The sequence below is a fragment of the Heptranchias perlo genome, unplaced genomic scaffold, assembly GCF_035084215.1.
Source record: "Heptranchias perlo isolate sHepPer1 unplaced genomic scaffold, sHepPer1.hap1 HAP1_SCAFFOLD_455, whole genome shotgun sequence".
Classification (NCBI taxonomy): domain Eukaryota; kingdom Metazoa; phylum Chordata; class Chondrichthyes; order Hexanchiformes; family Hexanchidae; genus Heptranchias; species Heptranchias perlo.
In genome coordinates this window covers 38,114-58,945 of record NW_027139469.1, presented here as the reverse complement: position 1 = coordinate 58,945, position 20,832 = coordinate 38,114, and positions in this window count along the sequence as shown.

Here is a 20,832-nt window from a genome sequence, read left to right as displayed (position 1 = left end):
TCCCTCCCTCCTCTCCCCCACCCTCCCTCCTCCTCTCCCCCACCCTCCCTCCTCCTCTCCCCCACCCTCCTCCTCTCCCCTCTTCCCCCTCTCTCCACTCCTGCTACCTCTCCACCTCCTCCTCCTCCTCCCCTCCTCCTCTCCCACCCGTCTAACCTCCTCCTCCTCCTCCTCACCCTTTCCTCTCCTCGCCTCCTCCAGCCTCAACACTCAAACACAGTCATACCCCCTCCTCACTCATCACCCGTTGCCCCCCCTCCCTTTAAATATCTGCCCATTCCCGAATTCCCCAACTATTCTCTTTAAACCTCATTAATCTCACCCTCCCCCAAACCACCCTCATCTCTAACGTTGCTGGAGCCCAGAGTCCGGGGACCCCCCAACACCCACTAAAGCTTCGTCACAGAATACGTCCCCATCCTGTCCTGAGCCGCCCCCCTCCCCTCTCCCCCCCTCCCCTCTCCCCCCTCCCCCCTCCCCCTCCCGCCAGCCTTCCTAGCCCAGGAGGGGGTGAAGAGAGCAGCTGGGAAGCACTCGCCCTGCCAGTCCCAGTTGAGATTGGGTGGAGGAGTGGGCAGAGGAGGAGGAGGGAGGGGAGGGGAGGAGGGGAGGGGAGGAGGGGAATGGAGGACGAGGATGGAGGGAGGGAGGGGAGGAGAAGAGGAGGGCTGGGAGGAGAGGAGGGGAGAGGAGAGGAGGAGGGGAGAGGAGAGGAGGGGAGTGAGGAGAGGAAGTGGAGAGGAGGAGGGGAGAGGGAGAGGAGAGGGAGGAGGGGAGAGGAGAGGGAGGAGGGGAGAGGAGAGGGAGGAGGGGAGAGGAGAGGGAGGAGAGGAGGAGGAAGGGGAGGAGGAGGAGGGAAGGGGAGGGAAGGGAGGGAGGGGCAGAGAAGGGGAGGGAGGAAACGGGGAGGAGGGGAGGACGGAGGGAAGGCAAGGAGAAGGGAAGGGGAGGGGAGGGGGAGAGGAGGGAGGACCCCTCTGGTCTGCACGCCCACCCCCCCCCCCCCAGGGCAAGGGCTGTTTAACCCACTGAGCCCTCGCTTGGGCAAGGTGAGGGAGGGGTGACGAAACCCCCCCAAACCCCGGGGTGAATTACCCCAGTGGGGCTTCGAACTGGCAACGAGGGAAACAGGGGGCGGGCGATGGGATGCCTTGGGACTCTGTCGCTATGGCGACTTCCCCCACCGCCCAGCTACCTCACGCAAGTGTGAACCCGGTGAGCTATTCGACCAAGGGGGGACGACGCAATTTCGGACAAGCCCCTACCCTGACCTCACCAGGCTTTGCTGTGAGCCTGGGTGGGGGGGGGGTCAGACTAGCGATCAGGAGCCCGGCTGATTCTTTCCCCTGCGCCCCCCCCCCTCCTAACCCAGGGGTACTGAGGTCAATAGTTACCCTACCATAGTTGAGATGAGCACTGACCACCTGGTACTCGCTGCTGGGGTACGGGCTCAGCCAATCGCCTGGCCTGAGCTCGCTGTAGCGTGGGGCTCGCGCGATGGACGGCTATTCGACTGCAGTGGGGGCGCACAATCCTTTTCTCACTCAAGGAGGGGGGAGGGGGGATTTTAAAATGAGATAACCTGCAGAATGTACCTTTTCATTCAGATCAAATTAGATCTGGGAACTGAAATGTGATTGACAGGTGGCGTGTCCCAAAGGAGAGGGCCTCAGGATTTAAAGCAAGACTGCACCCATCCCCACCCCTCCCAAAAAAAAAATCTACCTCAGGAAATCTCTGGGCCCCCATATCCCACCCAATCCTGGGTGAATAGACCCAACCAGAACCCAGTTTGAGTGGGAGCGATGACACTCCAGAAGTTTGAAGAACAGAATTTTAATCCATGGACCGTAATTGCTGTGGCATAAGCCGACTGCAGCAGAACACTGCTGCTGTCACAGGTAGTGTTTCAGCTCAGCTGTTCGACCGGGGGAGGGAGCTAATTTTCACAATGTAGGCTATTCCCTCCACACCCCCCTCCCCCTTGCAACCCCCAACCTCCTCACCTCAATTTTCACCCCTCCTGAAAGGGCTGACTACTCGCTGGCCGGCCTCCCAGTGAGCCCGGGCAGGCCATTCGGCAGTGGGCGGCATCGCCTGTTACACAGGATCAGGAGGGGGCCGTTCAGCCCCTCGAGCCTGTTACGCAGGAACAGGAGGGGGCCGTTCAGCCCCTCGAGCCTGTTACGCAGGAACAGGAGGGGGCCGTTCAGCCCTCGAGCCTGTTACGCAGGAACAGGAGGGGGCCGTTCAGCCCCTCGAGCCTGTTACGCAGGAACAGGAGGAGGCCGTTCAGCCCCTCGAGCCTGTTACGCAGGAACAGGAGGGGGCCGTTCAGCCCCTCGAGCCTGTTACGCAGGAACAGGAGGGGGCCGTTCAGCCCCTCGAGCCTGTTACGCAGGAACAGGAGGGGGCCGTTCAGCCCCTCGAGCCTGTTATGCAGGAACAGGAGGAGGCCGTTCAGCCCCTCGAGCCTGTTACGCAGGCAAAGGAGGCCGTTCAGCCCCTCGAGTCTGTTACGTAGGAAAAGGAGGCCATTCAGCCCCTCGAGCCTGTTACGCAGGAACAGGAGGGGGACCATTCAGCCCCTCGAGCCTCTCACACTGTCAGTGCCTTCCGGAGAGCAGGGGAAGGAGAGAGGCCGACTGCTCTCATCCAAATGGAATTTAGTTTAATGCGAGCGATTAGTTCAGAGACGGGCGGGACTGCTGAGAGAGAGATATCGGCCAGACTCGGTTTAACGCAGAGGCCCACGGGTGGGCTGCGATCTCGCAGACGGCTGTCTGCCTCCGGCGAGGCCGTAGAGGCCAAGGGTCAGCCGTTATCTCGACCTTTGTTCCCGGAAAGTGGCCACTTCTCCAAGGGGGCTGCAACGGCTTCCATTGTGAATGGGAGTCGACGGTTATCAAGGAGATTGGAATTATGGAATGGCGGGGGAGGTGGGGGGGGGCGGGTTGTCGCAGGGTCGGAGGTCACACGCTGGGGGGGGGCGGCGGGGGAGGTAGGGGATCCCAGTAAATCTGACCCCCCCCCCCCTCCCCCCGCACAGAATCAGACTCTCACCTCCGGGTAAGGCAGACTGGGTGACTCATGTTCGGGTGTATCTCCACTGCTCCCCACCCCCCCCCCCCCAACAAAACACACTCCCCACCCCCCAAGAACCTTGCACGAGTAGCCATTCGTGATGTGTGACTGTAGACAGTGGGCGTTATAGGCCGGCTATTCGACTGTAAGGGGCATCGCCGGCAAGCGCGATCCTCCTGCATCCAGACATGATTCTGTAAGCGGGTTTGCATAATAACCACGGAGTAGGCTGCTTTTCCTCTTCCCTCCCTACTCCAGGGAACTGAGGCCAACTCTACCCTCCCGACTGCTACGCCCTTTCTCGCTCCCCACCCCTACCCCGCCCAAAGACGTGTATCATTTCTTTGTCTCAGCCGCCGGCTCTGGGGGGGGGGTCTCACTCTCGCCTCGGAGCCAGAAGGTCGCGGGGTCTGAACGCACCCCCGGACTCCAGAGACCCGAGCCCCGTGATCCAGGCCCCGACACTCCCCCACCGGTGCCGGTACTGAGGGAGCGCCGCGCCGTCGGAGGGGCCGTCTACCGGGACGAGACGTTAAACCGAGGACACACTCTCGGGTGGGTCGTAAAAGATCCCACGGCCGCTAAAAACAAAAAATCCCAGGTGATCTGGTCGTCGCTGTTTTGTGGGGTCTTGCTGTGCGCAAATTAGCTGCCGCGTTCCCCACATTACAACAGTGAGCGCACTTCCAAAAAAAAAGTACCTCTTTGGCCGTGCAGGGTTTTGGGACGTCCTGAGGGGGTAAAAGGCCCTGGAGGAATCTTTCTTTGTTGGGTTGAGAGAGTACAGACTGTCCAGAAGGTGCAATCTGGACATGTTTCTCCTTGAAATCTAAATTCCAAGCTGCCACGAGAGAGTCATCATGACTCACCCATGAGTCCGTGCATTCCACTGAAGATAAAATGCAGTCAGTGACCCGGGAGCCCACTGTTTTATGTGAAAGATTTGTCCTTTTATGTCCATTTGTCTGAAACCCATCCCTATCCCCCCTTTGCCCAACGTAACTGGGGCTCTCTGCCCACAACGACACCCCCCCTCACCTCCCCCTCCTCCAACCCCACCCCTGCACCTCACCCAAGTGTCCATTCCTCACGCGTGAGGCTGGATCGCGAGAAGCTATTCGACCACGGGGGGAGCACGCAAAACCCAAGTGCCTCCCCCCCCCAGTGTCCGAACGCGGGCGTTAGCGATAGGGGTCGCGAGAGATGAGTAGCAGAACCCCAAATAATCTCTTCTCTTTTAGTGAGTGGTGCTGAGAGGGTCCTCACCCTGTTCGGTGGAGGGGAGCTGCTGACTTAGTACAGGCTGTGGGTCGGCACTGCGATCGTCCTGGTCTGTGTGCCTCAGTTACTCACTGTCTTATCCAGCTGATCCATCCAGGGAGCGTTAATCCATAGCCCAACACATCCATTAACGAGTAAAACTCCCTCTACACCGTCCCGTCAATCACTCCCGGGTCAGGTACAGGGTTAGATACAGAGTAAAGCTCCCTCTACACCGTCCCGTCAATCACTCCCGGGGCAGGTACAGGGTTAGATACAGAGTAAAGCTCCCTCTACACTGTCCCATCAAACACTCCCAGGGCAGGTACAGGGTTAGATACAGAGTAAAGCTCCCTCTACACCGTCCCGTCAATCACTCCCGGGGCAGGTACAGGGTTAGATACAGAGTAAAGCTCCCTCTACACCGTCCCGTCAATCACTCCCGGGGCAGGTACAGGGTTAGATACAGAGTAAAGCTCCCTCTACACCGTCCCGTCAATCACTCCCGGGGCAGGTACAGGGTTAGATACAGAGTAAAGCTCCCTCTACACCGTCCCGTCAATCACTCCCGGGGCAGGTACAGGGTTAGATACAGAGTAAAGCTCCCTCTACACTGTCCCATCAAACACTCCCAGGGCAGGTACAGGGTTAGATACAGAGTAAAGCTCCCTCTACACTGTCCCGTCAAACACTCCCAGGGCAGGTACAGGGTTAGATACAGAGTAAATAAAGACTTAACACCTCAGGACATCCCACAGTGTTTTACAGCCAATTAAGTGTGTTTTGAAGTGTGGTCACTGTTGTGATGTAGGAAACGCAGCAGCCAATTTGTGCACAGCAAGATCCCACAAACAGCAATGTGATAAATGACCAGATCATCTGTTTTTTTTTAGTGATGTTGGTTGAGGGATAAATATCGGCCCCAGGACACCGGGGAGAACTCTCCCCTCCTCTGCTCTTCTTCCAATTGCGGCCGTGGGATCTTTTACGTCCCATCTGAGAGGGGCAGACGGGGCCTCGGTTTAATGTCTCATCCGATAGACCGCCCCTCCGACAGCGCGGCGCTCCCTCAGTACCGGCACCAGAGCGGGGGGGAGTGTCGGGGCCTGGATTACGGGGCTCGGGTCTCTGGAGTGGGGGCTCGAACCCACGACCGCCTGACTCCGAGGCGAGAGTGAGGCCTCAGCGAGCCCAGGAGCTCTCTCTGGGAAGCAGCGATCATTCCCTGCCAACCGCACTGGTTTCTCGCGGAGAGGCAGAGCGCTGGCAGGGCAGGGGGACAGGAAATGTTTCGGAGTCAGTCACACGGACAAGCATTTCCTGTCAAGTCTCCCAGATCTTTGCTTCTCTCGGCTGTGGTTGGATCCGTCTGGACAGACTTCAAACAAGCGTAGAATTCCGATGAACCCAATCCATTCCCGCCCAATCCCGTTGTACAGAATCCCAATGGACCCGACCCCTTCCCATTCACTCCCGTTGTACAGAATCCCAATGGACCCGACCCCTTCCCATTCACTCCCATTGTACACAATCCCAATGGACCCGACCCCTTCCCATTCACTCCCATTGTACAGAATCCCAATGGACCCGATCCCTTCCCATTCACTCCCATTGTACAGAATCCCAATGGACCAAACCCCTTCCCATTCACTCCCATTGTACACAATCCCAATGGACCAAACCCCTTCCCATTCACTCCCATTGTACACAATCCCAATGGACCCGACCCCTTCCCATTCACTCCCATTGTACAGAATCCCAATGGACCCGACCCCTTCCCATTCACTCCCATTGTACACAATCCCAATGGACCCGACCCCTTCCCATTCACTCCCATTGTACACAATCCCAATGGACCCGACCCATTCCCATTCACTCCCATTGTACACAATCCCAATGGACCCGACCCCTTCCCATTCACTCCCGTTGTACAGAATCCCAATGGACCTGATCCCTTCCCATTCACTCCCATTGTACAGAATCCCAATGGACCCGACCCCTTCCCATTCACTCCCGTTGTACAGAATCCCAATGGACCCGACCCCTTCCCATTCACTCCCATTGTACACAATCCCAATGGACCCGACCCCTTCCCGTTCACTCCCATTGTACAGAATCCCAATGGACCAAACCCCTTCCCATTCACTCCCATCGTACACAATCCCAATGGACCCGACCCCTTCCCATTGTACAGAATCCCAATGGACCCGACCCCTTCCCATTGTACAGAATCCCAATGGACCCGACCCCTTCCCATTCACTCCCATTGTACAGAATCCCAATGGACCCGACCCCTTCCCATTCACTCCCATTGTACAGAATCCCAATGGACACAAACCCCTTCCCATTCACTCCCATTGTACAGAATCCCAATGGACCCGACCCCTTCCCATTCACTCCCATTGTACAGAATCCCAATGGACCCGACCCCTTCCCATTCACTCCCATTGTACAGAATCCCAATGGACCCGACCCCTTCCCATTCACTCCCATTGTACACAATCCCAATGGATCAAATCCCTTCCCATTCACTCCCAGAGAGATAGATGGTGGAGAGAGAGGACAATGAGAGACAGGAAGAGAGACATACAGACAGAAAGGGAGAGAGATCCAGAGCGAGGGAGAGAGATGGAGGAGAGATTGAGAGAGAAAACTCAAAATCGGAGTGGCTGGAGGTAACAGGAAGTGACTGTCTCCATGGTAACTGCAGCAGATGGTAGATTTCAAACTGAAAGTGTTTAAATTGAGCACCCGTGAACTATATATAATGTGGTGAGGGAGGGGCTGGGAAGGGGGCATCCAGTGTGAGCAGGGCCGAAACCCACTCAATGAGGGAATCAACACATTGAGGCAAGAATGGAGTGAAACTAGACAGGAGATGAGAGAGAGAGAGAGAGAAAGGGAAAGGAAGAGAGAGAGAGAAAGAGAGAGAAAGGGAAAGGAAGAGAGAAAGGGAAAGGAAGAGAGAAAGGGAAAGGAAGAGAGAAAGAGAGAGAGAGAGAGAGAAAGGGAAAGGGAAAGGAAGAGAGAAAGAGAGAGAGAGAAAGGGAAAGGAAGAGAGAAAGAGAGAGAGAGAAAGGGAAAGGGAAAGGAAGAGAGAAAGAGAGAGAGAGAAAGGGAAAGGAAGAGAGAAAGAGAGAGAGAGGGAAAGGGAAAGAGAGAGAGAAAAAGAGAGAGAAAGGGAAAGGGAAAGGAAGAGAGAGTGAGAGAGAGAAAGGGAAAGGAAGAGAGAGAGAGAGAGAAAGGGAAAGGGAAAGGAAGAGAGAGAGAGAAAGGGAAAGGAAGAGAGAGAGAGAAAGAGAGAGAAAGGGAAAGGAAGAGAGAAAGGGAAAGGAAGAGAGAAAGAGAGAGAGAGAGAAAGGGAAAGGGAAAGGGAAAGGAAGAGAGAAAGAGAGAGAGAGAAAGGGAAAGGAAGAGAGAAAGAGAGAGAGAGGGAAAGGGAAAGAGAGAGAGAAAAAGAGAGAGAAAGGGAAAGGGAAAGGAAGAGAGAGTGAGAGAGAGAAAGGGAAAGGGAAAGGAAGAGAGAAAGACAGAGAGAGAAAGGGAAAGGAAGAGAGAAAGAGAGAGAGAGAGAGAAAGGGAAAGAGAGAGAGAAAAAGAGAGAGAGAAAGGGAAAGAGAGAGAAAGAGAGAGAGAGAAGGAAAGAAAGAGAGGGAGAGAGAGAGACAGGGAAAGAAAAAGAGAGAAAGAAAGAAAAAGAGAGAAAGAGAGAAAAAGAGAGTGAAAGAGATAAAGAAAGAGAGATAAAGAGAGAGAGAATGAAAAAGAGAAACAAAGAGAAAGAGAGAAGAGAGAGAGAGGGAACGAGAGAAAGACAGAAAGAGAGAGAAAGAAAGAAAGAAAAAGAGAGAGAGAGAAGAGAGAGACAAAGAAAGAGAAAGAATGAGCGAGAAAGAGAGAGAGAAAGAAAAAGAGAAAGAGAGAAACAAAGAAAAAGAGAAAGAAAGAGAGAGAGAAAGAAAGAGAGAGAAAGAGAGAGAGAATGAAAAAGAGAAACAAAGAGAAAGAGAAAAGAGAGAGAGGGAAAGAGAGAGAGAAAGACAGAAAGGGAGAGAGAGAGAGAGAAAGAGAGAGAGGAAGAAAGAGAGAGAAGAGAGAATGAGAAAGAAAGAAAGAAAGAAAGAAAGAATAGGTGAGAAAGAGAGAAAAGAAGAGAGAGAGAAAAAAAAGTGTGATTGAGAGAAAGAAAAAGAAGGAGCTCCCATTTCTCCGGCCCCTTTCACCACCTCAGGACGTCCCAAATGCAATGAAGTACTTTTTTTTTTGAGGTGTGCTCACTGTTGTAATGTAGGAAACGCGGCAGCCAATTTACGCACAGCAAGATCCCACAAACAGCAATGTGATAAATGACCAGATCACCTGTATTTTTAGGTGTTGGTTGAGGGATAAATATCGGCCCCAGGACCCCCGGGGAGAACTCCCCCTCCCTCCTCCTCTGCTCTTCTTCCAATAGTGGCCGTGGGATCTTTTACGTCCCATCTGAGAGGGGCTGACGGGGCCTCGGTTTAATGTCTCATCCGACAGTGCGGCGCTCCCTCAGTACCGACCCTCCGACAGTGCGGCGCTCCCTCAGTACCGACCCTCCGACAGTGCGGCGCTCCCTCAGTACCGACCCTCCGACAGTGCGGCGCTCCCTCGGTACCGACCCTCCCACAGTGCGGCGCTCCCTCTGTACTGACCCTCCGACAGTGCGGCGCTCCCTCAGTACCGACCCTCCGACAGTGCGGTGCTCCCTCAGTACCGACCCTCCGACAGTGCGGCGCTCCCTCGGTACCGACCCTCCGACAGTGCGGCGCTCCCTCAGTACCGGCACCGGGGGGGAGTGTCGGGGCCTGGATTACGGGCCTCGAGTCTCTGGAGTGGGGGCTCGAACCCTCGACCTTCTGACCCCGAGGCGAGAGTGAGACCCACTGACTAAGAGGTGAACGCAGTCCAGTCCTGTTCCTCGACTCGCCCCTGACACCATGCCTTTAAGGCAGAACGATGGTACGAGGCTTTCTATATGTGTCTGCACAGGGTCCAGCAACAATGACGATGTGAACTTTCATTAACTAGCCCCTTTAACGCCCCCCAAGGTCCTTCCCAGGAGCCGAAATCAGACAGAATTTGGAACCGAGCCCCGTAAGGAGATATTAGGACAGGTGACCAAAAGCTCGGTCAAAGAGGGAGGTTTTAAGGAGCGTCTTAAAGGAGGAGAGAGAGAGGCGGAGAGGTTTAGGGAGGGAATTCCAGAGCTTAGGGCCGAGGCGGCTGAAGGCACGGCCGCCAATGGCGGAGCGATGGGAGTGGGAGATGAGCAAGAGGCCGGAATTGGAGGGGGGCAGAGATCTGGGAGGGTTGGAGGGGCTGGAGGGCTGACAATCTGTGGAATCGCCCCTCTCCAACACACCTCACTCCCAATCCATGAAAGCGAGGGGCCTTCCGGGCCCTGTCACCTGACTCTTCGGTCACCTGTCAGCCGAGAGTGGGCCTGGTCACGGGTTGGAGAGGTCTGTCAGGCAAGGCAGAGCCCAGGGTCACCCTGAAACTCTCACATCCCCAGTAACACTCTGATATACCCCACACCCCTCACTGTAACACTCTGATATATCCCACACCCCTCACTGTAACACTCTGATATATCCCACACCCCTCACTGTAACACTCTGATATATCCCACACCCCTCACTGTAACACTCTGATATACCCCACACCCCCTCACTGTAACACTCTGATATATCCCACACCCCTCACTGTAACACTCTGATATATCCCACACCCCCTCACTGTAACACTCTGATATACCCCACACCCCTCACTGTAACACTCTGATATACCCCACACCCCTCACTGTAACACTCTGATATACACCACACCCCTCACTGTAACACTCTGATATACCCCACACCCCTCACTGTAACACTCTGATATATCCCACACCCCTCACTGTAACACTCTGATATACCCCACACCCCTCACTGTAACACTCTGATATACCCCACACCCCTCACTGTAACACTCTGATATATCCCACACCCCTCACTGTAACACTCTGATATATCCCACACCCCTCACTGTAACACTCTGATATATCCCACACCCCTCACTGTAACACTCTGATATACCCCACACCCCTCACTGTAACACTCTGATATATCCCACACCCCTCACTGTAACACTCTGATATACCCCACACCCCTCACTGTAACACTCTGATATACCCCACACCCCTCACTGTAACACTCTGATATACCCCACACCCCTCACTGTAACACTCTGATATACCCCTCACCCCTCACTGTAACACTCTGATATATCCCACACCCCTCACTGTAACACTCTGATATACCCCACACCCCTCACTGTAACACACTGATATACCCCACACCCCTCACTGTAACACTCTGATATATCCCACACCCCTCACTGTAACAATCTGATATATCCCGCACCCCTCACTGTAACACACTGATATATCCCACACCCCTCACTGTAACACTCTGATATATCCCACACCCTCACTGTAACACTCTGATATACCCCACACCCCTCACTGTAACACTCTGATATACCCCACACCCCTCACTGTAACACTCTGATATACCCCACACCCCTCACTGTAACACTCCGATATACCCCACACCCCTCACTGTAACACTCTGATATATCCCACACCCCTCACTGTAACACACTGATATATCCCACACCCCTCACTGTAACACTCTGATATACCCCACACCCCTCACTGTAACACTCTGATATATCCCACACCCCTCACTGTAACACTCTGATATATCCCACACCCCTCACTGTAACACTCTGATATATCCCACACCCCTCACTGTAACACTCTGATATATCCCACACCCCTCACTGTAACACTCTGATATACCCCACACCCCTCACTGTAACACTCTGATATATCCCACACCCCTCACTGTAACACTCTGATATACCCCACACTGTAACATTTTCATATACCCCACTCTTCTCTGTATACCCGTACCCTGTGTGAGCATTAATAATCTGTATGTGTGAGTTTGTACATTCGAGTGTTCCGTGTGATGCTGGTTGTTGGTGGGAGAATGTTTTCTCCGTGTGATTTTCGGTGGATTTTATGTCTATATTGACGTATGATTCTGTGTTTTTGTATGTTTCCCTCTGTGAACAGGTTCATGTATGAATGTAAACACCTCGATTTTAAAATTCTCATCCTTGTGTTCAAAATACCCTCCATGGCCCTCGCCCCCCTCCCTATCTCTGTAACCTCCTCCAGCCCTCCGATATCTCTGCCCTCCTCCAATTCCGGCCTCTTGTCCATCCCCCGATTCCCATCGCTCCACCATTGGCGGCCGTGCCTTCAGCCGCCTGGGCCCTAAGCTCTGGAATTCCCTCCCTAAACCTCCCTCTCCTCCTTTAAGACGCTCTTTAAAACCTCCCTCTTTGACCGAGCTTTTGGTCGCCTGTCCGAATATCTCCTTATGGGGCTCGGTGTCGAATTCTGTCTGATTTACGCTCCTGGGAAGGACCTTGGGGGACGTTTCACTGCGTTGCTGTATCTCTGAGTGTTTGAGTATGTTACTACATGTTTATATGTCTCTGTATGTTCCTGTATATCTCTTTGCGTGTGTTTCCCTGTGTTAGCATGTTTCCGTGTGTTCATGTGTGCTGTGGTATGATTATATGTTCCAATATGTCTCTGTACGTTTCTATATGTTTGTATGTTCCTCAATATCGCTTTGCCTGTGTATCTCTGCACCAGCATGTTTCTGTGTGTTAATGTATGTTCCTGTAAGCTTGCATGTCTTAACATGCGTGTGTGCATACCTATATGTTCGTGTGACTGCGAATCTTTCAGTGGCCAAAAACTCTTGTGTGCACAACTGGTTTGGGGGACTTCCCACCAACGCCCCTTTAAAGACATGAAAAACAACATTGAAATCGCGACTCAAAGCATCAGCCTCTCCCCCCCTCAAAAGAGGCTGTCAATTTTCTCCAGGGTCCAAAGTCCCAAGCAACTCCATCCCCCTTATCCCCACACTTTAAAGTGCAGCCTTAGCACCAAGTATGAATGAGACAGAAAGGCCACTTTTTGTTTTTGTTCTTTGCAGAAATAAATGCAAAACAACCAACTTTTGCAGCCCTGCCCAGATAATCTCCTCTCGACTGGAAAATTGGAGCTGGGTCGGTCCGCCAGAGGGCGAAAATCGAAAGTCACTGCCAAAATGCAACAGATCTGATCGACTGATTCCCTTTTTTGGAGAACTGTCTTGAGCTCACTGATGTGGGGAGAGCCGTTTCTTTTTCCCGTTTGTACATGCATTTTAATGAAATAAAGACACACACTAGGGAGGGAGTGAGGGGAGAGGACAGAAAAAAAATCTATCGCATTTATCTGGAACATGCAACACATGCGAGCCCTTGAGAAAATTTGCAATTAAATTGCAATCTGAGATTAAACACTCAATTTGCTGTTTACAGACGGATTGGCGTCTTCAGTGTTATCAGGGAACGAGTTTGCTCTGTTAAATAACTGAATTCAACACTTTATTTAAAAAGAAACAGCCATGCATTAAAATCAGCCCAATTCTCAGAGAAAAGTTTGCGAAAACTTTTCAGAAAGTTTGGCTTGGGAGCTGAACTCTCTTTCTCTTTCCCCTTCCTCCCAGTTTCTGGTGTTTTTTCTGTCCCAAATTGTTCTCTTCCATCAAGAAAACACTTCTCCCGATGTTTTTGTTATCTCTCTTAAAACTTTTGATACTTACTGTGAGAGCTGAGCGAGGGTTATATCAGGCAGATTGTGTTTAGTCCACGGTTGCTGGTAAGAGACTGTCTCCCAGGGCTGGCTGGTGCGACTTTACAACCCAGATAACTCTTTCTCTCTCTCTCTCTTTCCTCTTATTTAAAAATCCTTAATTGGTAAAATATCAATTTGAAAGTCTTTTGCAGTGACGTCTTCAAAAGTTACCGCCTTCCCTTTAAAACATTACGTCAACCCCAGAGATCTCAGTGTGAACAGTGGGGCAAGAGAGAGAGAGAGCTGTCTGAAGGACACACCGGGAGCTGCTGGATTGAGAGATGGATGGATTGGAGGGGAGGGAGATGTCAGGAGCTGGGACGGCCGGATTCAGGGCATGAAACAGGGCGAGGGTTTCAGAACTTTCCCCTGGCACCAACTTGCAGTGCACATCTCACAGGTTCCAGAGGATAACGCCCTTCAAATCCCCCCAGGGTATTGTACACTCAAATTCCCCCAGGGTATTGTACACTCAAATTCTCCCAGGATAATGTACACTCAAATTCCCCCAGGATATTGTACACTCAAATTCCCCCCGGGTATTGTACACTCAAATTCTCCCAGGATAATGTACACTCAAATTCCCCCAGGGTATTGTACACTCAAATTCTCCCAGGATATTGTACACTCAAATTCTCCCAGGGTATTGTACACTCAAATTCTCCCAGGATATTGTACACTCAAATTCTCCCAGGGTATTGTACACTCAAATTCTCCCAGGATATTGTACACTCAAATTCCCCCAGGGTATTGTACACTCAAATTCCCCCAGGGTATTGTACACTCAAATTCCCCCAGGATATTGTACATTCAAATTCCCCCAGGGTATTGCACACTCAAATTCCCCCAGGGTATTGTACACTCAAATTCCCCCAGGATATTGTACACTCAAATTCTCCCAGGGTATTGTACACTCAAATTCTCCCAGGGTATTGTACACTCAAATTCTCCCAGGGTATTGTACACTCAAACTCCCCCAGGGTATTGTACACTCAAATTCTCCCAGGATATTGCACACTCAAATTCTCCCAGGATAATGTACACTCAAATTCCCCCAGGATAATGTACACTCAAATTCTCCCAGGATATTGTACACTCAAATTCCCCCAGGGTATTGTACACTCAAATTCTCCCAGGGTATTGTACACTCAAATTCTCCCAGGGTATTGTACACTCAAATTCTCCCAGGATATTGCACACTCAAATTCCCCCAGGGTATTGTACACTCAAATTCTCCCAGGATATTGTACACTCAAATTCCCCCAGGGTATTGTACACTCAAATTCCCCCAGGGTATTGTACACTCAAATTCCCCCAGGATATTGTGCATTCAAATTCCCCCAGGGTATTGCACACTCAAATTCCCCCAGGGTATTGTACACTCAAATTCCCCCAGGATATTGTAGACTCAAATTCCCCCAGGGTATTGTACACTCAAATTCCCCCAGGGTATTGCACACTCAAATTCCCCCAGGGTATTGCACACTCAAATTCCCCCAGGGTATTGCACACTCAAATTCCCCCAGGATATTGTACACTCAAATTCCCCCAGTATATTGCACACTCAAATTCCCCAAGGGTATTGTACACTCAAATTCCCCCAGGATATTGTACACTCAAATTCCCCCAGGGTATTGCACGCTCAAATTCTCCCAGGATATTGGACACTCAAATTCTCCCAGGATATTGTACACTCAAATTCCCCCAGGGTATTGTACACTCAAATTCCCCCAGGATATTGTACACTCAAATTCCCCCAGGGTATTGTGTACACAAATTCCCCCAGGGTATTGCACACTCAAATTCCCCCAGGGTATTGTACACTCAAATTCCCCCAGGGTATTGCACACTCAAATTCCCCCAGGGTATTGCACACTCAAATTCCCCCAGGATATTGTACACTCAAATTCCCCCAGTATATTGCACACTCAAATTCCCCCAGGGTATTGTACACTCAAATTCCCTCAGGATATTGTACACTCAAATTCCCCCAGGGTATTGCACACTCAAATTCTCCCAGGATATTGTACACTCAAATTCTCCCAGGGTATTGTACACTCAAATTCCCCCAGGATATTGTACACTCAAATTCCCCCAGGATATTGTACACTCAAATTCCCCCAGGGTATTGTACACTCAAATTCCCCCAGGATATTGCACACTCAAATTCCCCCAGGGTAATGTACACTCAAATTCTCCCAGGGTATTGTACACTCAAATTCTCCCAGGATATTGTACACTCAAATTCTCCCAGGATATTGTACACTCAAATTCCCCCAGGATATTGTACACTCAAATTCCCCCAGGGTATTGTACACTCAAATTCTCCCAGGATATTGGACACTCAAATTCCCCCAGGATATTGTACACTCAAATTCTCCCAGGATATTGGACACTCAAATTCTCCCAGGATATTGTACACTCAAATTCCCCCAGGATATTGTACACTCAAATTCTCCCAGGACAATGGACACTCAAATTCTCCCAGGATATTGTACACTCAAATTCTCCCAGGATAATGTACACTCAAATTCTCCCAGGATAATGTACACTCAAATTCTCCCAGGATAATGTACACTCAAATTCCCCCAGGATATTGTACACTCAAATTCCCCCAGGATATTGTACACTCAAATTCTCCCAGGATAATGTACACTCAAATTCCCCCAGGATATTGTACACTCAAATTCCCCCAGGATATTGTACACTCAAATTCTCCCAGGATATTGTACACTCAAATTCCCCCAGGGTATTGTACACTCAAATTCCCCCAGGATATTGTACACTCAAATTCCCCCAGGATAATGTACACTCAAATTCTCCCAGGATATTGTACACTCAAATTCCCCCAGGATATTGTACACTCAAATTCTCCCAGGGTATTGTACACTCAAATTTCCCCAGGGTATTGTACACTCAAATTTCCCCAGGTTATTGTACACTCAAATTCTTCCACGATATTGTACACTCAAATTCCCCCAGGGTATTGGACACTCAAATTCCCCCAGGATAATGTACACTCAAATTCCCACAGGATAATGTACACTCAAATTTTTCCAGGATATTGTACACTCAAATTCTCCCAGGGTATTGTACATTCAAATTCCCACAGGATAATGTACACTCAAATTCCCCCAGGATAAAGTGCACTCAAATTTTTCCAGGAAAATGTACACACAAATTCCACCAGGATATTGTACAATAAAATTCCTCCAGGATATAACATCATCACTTACCTCCAGTGAGGGGTGTGGGATACATCAGAGTGTAACAGTGAGGGGTGTGGGATATATCAGAGTGTTACAGTGAGGGGTGTGGGGTATATCAGAGTGTTACAGTGAGGGGTGTGGGGGATATCAGAGTGTAACAGTGAGGGGTGTGGGGTATATCAGAGTGTTACAGTGAGGGGTGTGGGATATATCAGAGTGTTACAGTGAGGGGTGTGGGATATATCAGAGTGTTACAGTGAGGGGTGTGGGGTATATCAGAGTGTAACAGTGAGGGGTGTGGGATATATCAGAGTGTTACAGTGAGGGGTGTGGGGTATATCAGAGTGTGACAGTGAGGGGTGTGGGATATATCAGAGTGTTACAGTGAGGGGTGTGGGATATATCAGAGTGTTACAGTGAGGGGTGTGGGGTATATCAGAGTGTTACAGTGAGGGGTGTGGGGTATATCAGAGTGTAACAGTGAGGGGTGTGGGGTATATCAGAGTGTTACAGTGAGGGGTGTGGGATATATCAGAGTGTTACAGTGAGGGGTGTGGGATATATCAGAGTGTTACAGTGAGGGGTGTGGGGTATATCAGAGTGTAACAGTGAGGGGTGTGGGATATATCAGAGTGTTACAGTGAGGGGTGTGGGATATATCAGAGTGTTACAGTGAGGGGTGTGGGATATATCAGAGTGTTACAGTGAGGGGTGTGGGATATATCAGAGTGTTACAGTGAGGGGTGTGGGGTATATCAGAGTGTTACAGTGAGGGGGTGTGGGGTATATCAGAGTGTTACAGTGAGGGGTGTGGGATATATCAGAGTGTTACAGTGAGGGGTGTGGGATATATCAGAGTGTTACAGTGAGGGGTGTGGGGTATATCAGAGTGTTACAGTGAGGGGTGTGGGATATATCAGAGTGTTACAGTGAGGGGTGTGGGGTATATCAGAGTGTTACAGTGAGGGGTGTGGGGTATATCAGAGTGTTACAGTGAGGGGTGTGGGGTATATCAGAGTGTTACAGTGAAGGGTGTGGGGTATATCAGAGTGTTACAGTGAGGGGTGTGGGGTATATCAGAGTGTTACAGTGAGGGGTGTGGGATATATCAGAGTGTTACAGTGAGGGGTGTGGGATATATCAGAGTGTTACAGAGAGGGGTGTGGGATATATCAGAGTGTTACAGTGAGGGGTGTGGGGTATATCAGTGTGACAGTGAGGGGTGTGGGGTACATCAGCGTGTTACAGTGAGGGGTGTGGGATATATCAGAGTGTTACAGTGAGGGGTGTGGGATATATCAGAGTGTTACAGTGAGGGGTGTGGGGTATATCAGAGTGTTACAGTGAGGGGTGTGGGGTATATCAGAGTGTTACAGTGAGGGATGTGGGATATATCAGAGTGTTACAGTGAGGGGTGTGGGGTATATCAGTGTTACAGTGTGGGGTGTGGGATATATCAGAGTGTTACAGTGAATGGTGTGGGGTATATCAGTGTGTTACAGTGAGGGGTGTGGTGTATATCAGAGTGTTACAGTGAGGGGTGTGGGATATATCAGAGTGTTACAGTGAGGGGTGTGGGGTATATCAGAGTGTTACAGTGAGGGGTGTGGGATATATCAGAGTGTTACAGTGAGGGGTGTGGGGTATATCAGAGTGTTACAGTGAGGGGTGTGGGATATATCAGAGTGTTACAGTGAGGGGTGTGGGATATATCAGAGTGTTACAGTGAGGGGTGTGGGATATATCAGAGTGCTACAGTGAGGGGTGTGGGGTGTATCAGAGTGTTACAGTGAGGGGTGTGGGGTATATCAGAGTGTTACAGTGAGGGGTGTGGGGTATATCAGAGTGTTACAGTGAGGGGTGTGGGATATATCAGAGTGTTACAATGAGTGGTGTGGGATATATCAAAGTGCTACAGTGAGGGGTGTGGGATATATCAAAGTGTTACAGTGAGGGGTGTGGGGTATATCAGAGTGTTACAGTGAGGGGTGTGGTGTATATCAGTGTGTTACAGTGAGGGGTGTGGTGTATATCAGAGTGTTACAGTGAGGGGTGTGGGATATATCAGAGTGTTACAGTGAGGGGTGTGGGGTATATCAGAGTGTTACAGTGAGGGGTGTGGGATATATCAGAGTGTTACAGTGAGGGGTGTGGGGTATATCAGAGTGTTACAGTGAGGGGTGTGGGATATATCAGAGTGTTACAGTGAGGGGTGTGGGATATATCAGAGTGTTACAGTGAGGGGTGTGGGATATATCAGAGTGCTACAGTGAGGGGTGTGGGGTGTATCAGAGTGTTACAGTGAGGGGTGTGGGGTATATCAGAGTGTTACAGTGAGGGGTGTGGGGTATATCAGAGTGTTACAGTGAGGGGTGTGGGATATATCAGAGTGCTACAATGAGTGGTGTGGGATATATCAAAGTGCTACAGTGAGGGGTGTGGGATATATCAAAGTGTTACAGTGAGGGGTGTGTGGTATATCAGAGTGTTACAGTGAGGGGTGTGGTGTATATCAGAGTGTTACAGTGAGGGGTGTGGGGTATATCAGAGTGTTACAGTGAGGGGTGTGGGATATATCAGAGTGCTACAGTGAGGGGTGTGGGATATATCAGAGTGATACAGTGAGGGGTGTGGGGTATATCAGAGTGTTACAGTGAGGGGTGTGGGGTATATCAGAGTGTGACAGTGAGGGGTGTGGGGTATATCAGAGTGTTACTGTGAGGGTTGTGGGATATATCAGAGTGTTACAGTGAGGGGTGTGGGGTATATCAGAGTGTTACAGTGAGGGGTGTGGGATATATCAGAGTGTTACAGTGAGGGGTGTGGGATATATCAGAGTGTTACAGTGAGGGGTGTGGGGTATATCAGAGTGTTACAGTGAGGGGTGTGGGATATATCAGAGTGTTACAGTGAGGGGTGTGGGATATATCAGAGTGTTACAGTGAGGGGTGTGGGATATATCAGAGTGTTACAGTGAGGGGTGTGGGGTATATAAGAGTGTGACAGTGAGGGGTGTGGGATATATCAGAGTGTTACAGTGAGGGGTGTGGGATATATCAGAGTGTTACAGTGAGGGGTGTGGGGTATATCAGAGTATTACAGTGAGGGGTGTGGGATATATCAGAGTGTTACAGTGAGGGGTGTGGGGTATATCAGAGTGTTACAGTGAGGGGTGTGGGGTATATCAGAGTGTTACAGTGAGGGGTGTGGGGTATATCAGAGTGTTACAGTGAGGGGTGTGGGGAATATCAGAGTGTTACAGTGAGGGTTGTGGGATATATCAGAGTGTTACAGTGAGGGGTGTGGGATATATCAGAGTGTTACAGTGAGGGGTGTGGGATATATCAGAGTGTTACAGTGAGGGGTGTGGGATATATCAGAGTGTTACAGTGAGGGGTGTGGGATATATCAGAGTGTTACAGTGAGGGGTGTGGGGTATATCAGAGTGTTACAGTGAGGGGTGTGGGATATATCAGTGTTACAGTGAGGGGTGTGGGATATATCAGAGTGTTACAGTGAGGGGTGTGGGATATATCAGAGTGTTACAGTGAGGGGTGTGGGGTATATCAGAGTGTTACAGTGAGGGGTGTGGGGTATATCAGTGTGTTACAGTGAGGGGTGTGGGATATATCAGAGTGTTACAGTGAGGGGTGTGGGGTATATCAGAGTGTTACAGTGAGGGGTGTGGGGTATATCAGAGTGTTACAGTGAGGGGTGTGGGGTATATCAGTGTTACAGTGAGGGGTGTGGGGTAGATCAGAGTGTTACAGTGAGGGGTGTGGGGTATATCAGTGTTACAGTGAGGGGTGTGGGGTAGATCAGAGTGTTACAGTGAGGGGTGTGGGGTATATCAGAGTGTTACAGTGAGGAGTGTGGGATATATCAGTGTTACAGTGAGGGGTGTGGGATATATCAGAGTGTTACAGTGAGGGGTGTGGGGTATATCAGAGTGTTACAGTGAGGGGTGTGGGATATATCAGAGTGTTACAGTGAGGGGTGTGGGGTATATCAGTGTTACAGTGAGGGGTGTGGGGTATATCAGAGTGTTACAGTGAGGGGTGTGGGATATATCAGAGTGTTACAGTGAGGGGTGTGGGGTATATCAGAGTGTTACAGTGAGGGGTGTGGGGTATATCAGAGTGTTACAGTGAGGGGTGTGGGATATATCAGAGTGTTACAGTGAGGGGTGTGGGATATATCAGTGTGTTACAGTGAGGGGTGTGGGATATATCAGAGTGTTACAGTGAGGGGTGTGGGATATATCAGAGTGTTACAGTGAGGGGTGTGGGATATATCAGAGTGTTACAGTGAGGGGTGTGGGATATATCAGAGTGTTACAGTGAGGGGTGTGGGATATATCAGAGTGTTACAGTGAGGGGTGTGGGATATATCAGAGTGTTACAGTGAGGGGTGTGGGATATATCAGAGTTTTACAGTGAGGGGTGTGGGGTATATCAGAGTGTTACAGTGAGGGGTGTGGGATATATCAGAGTGTTACAGTGA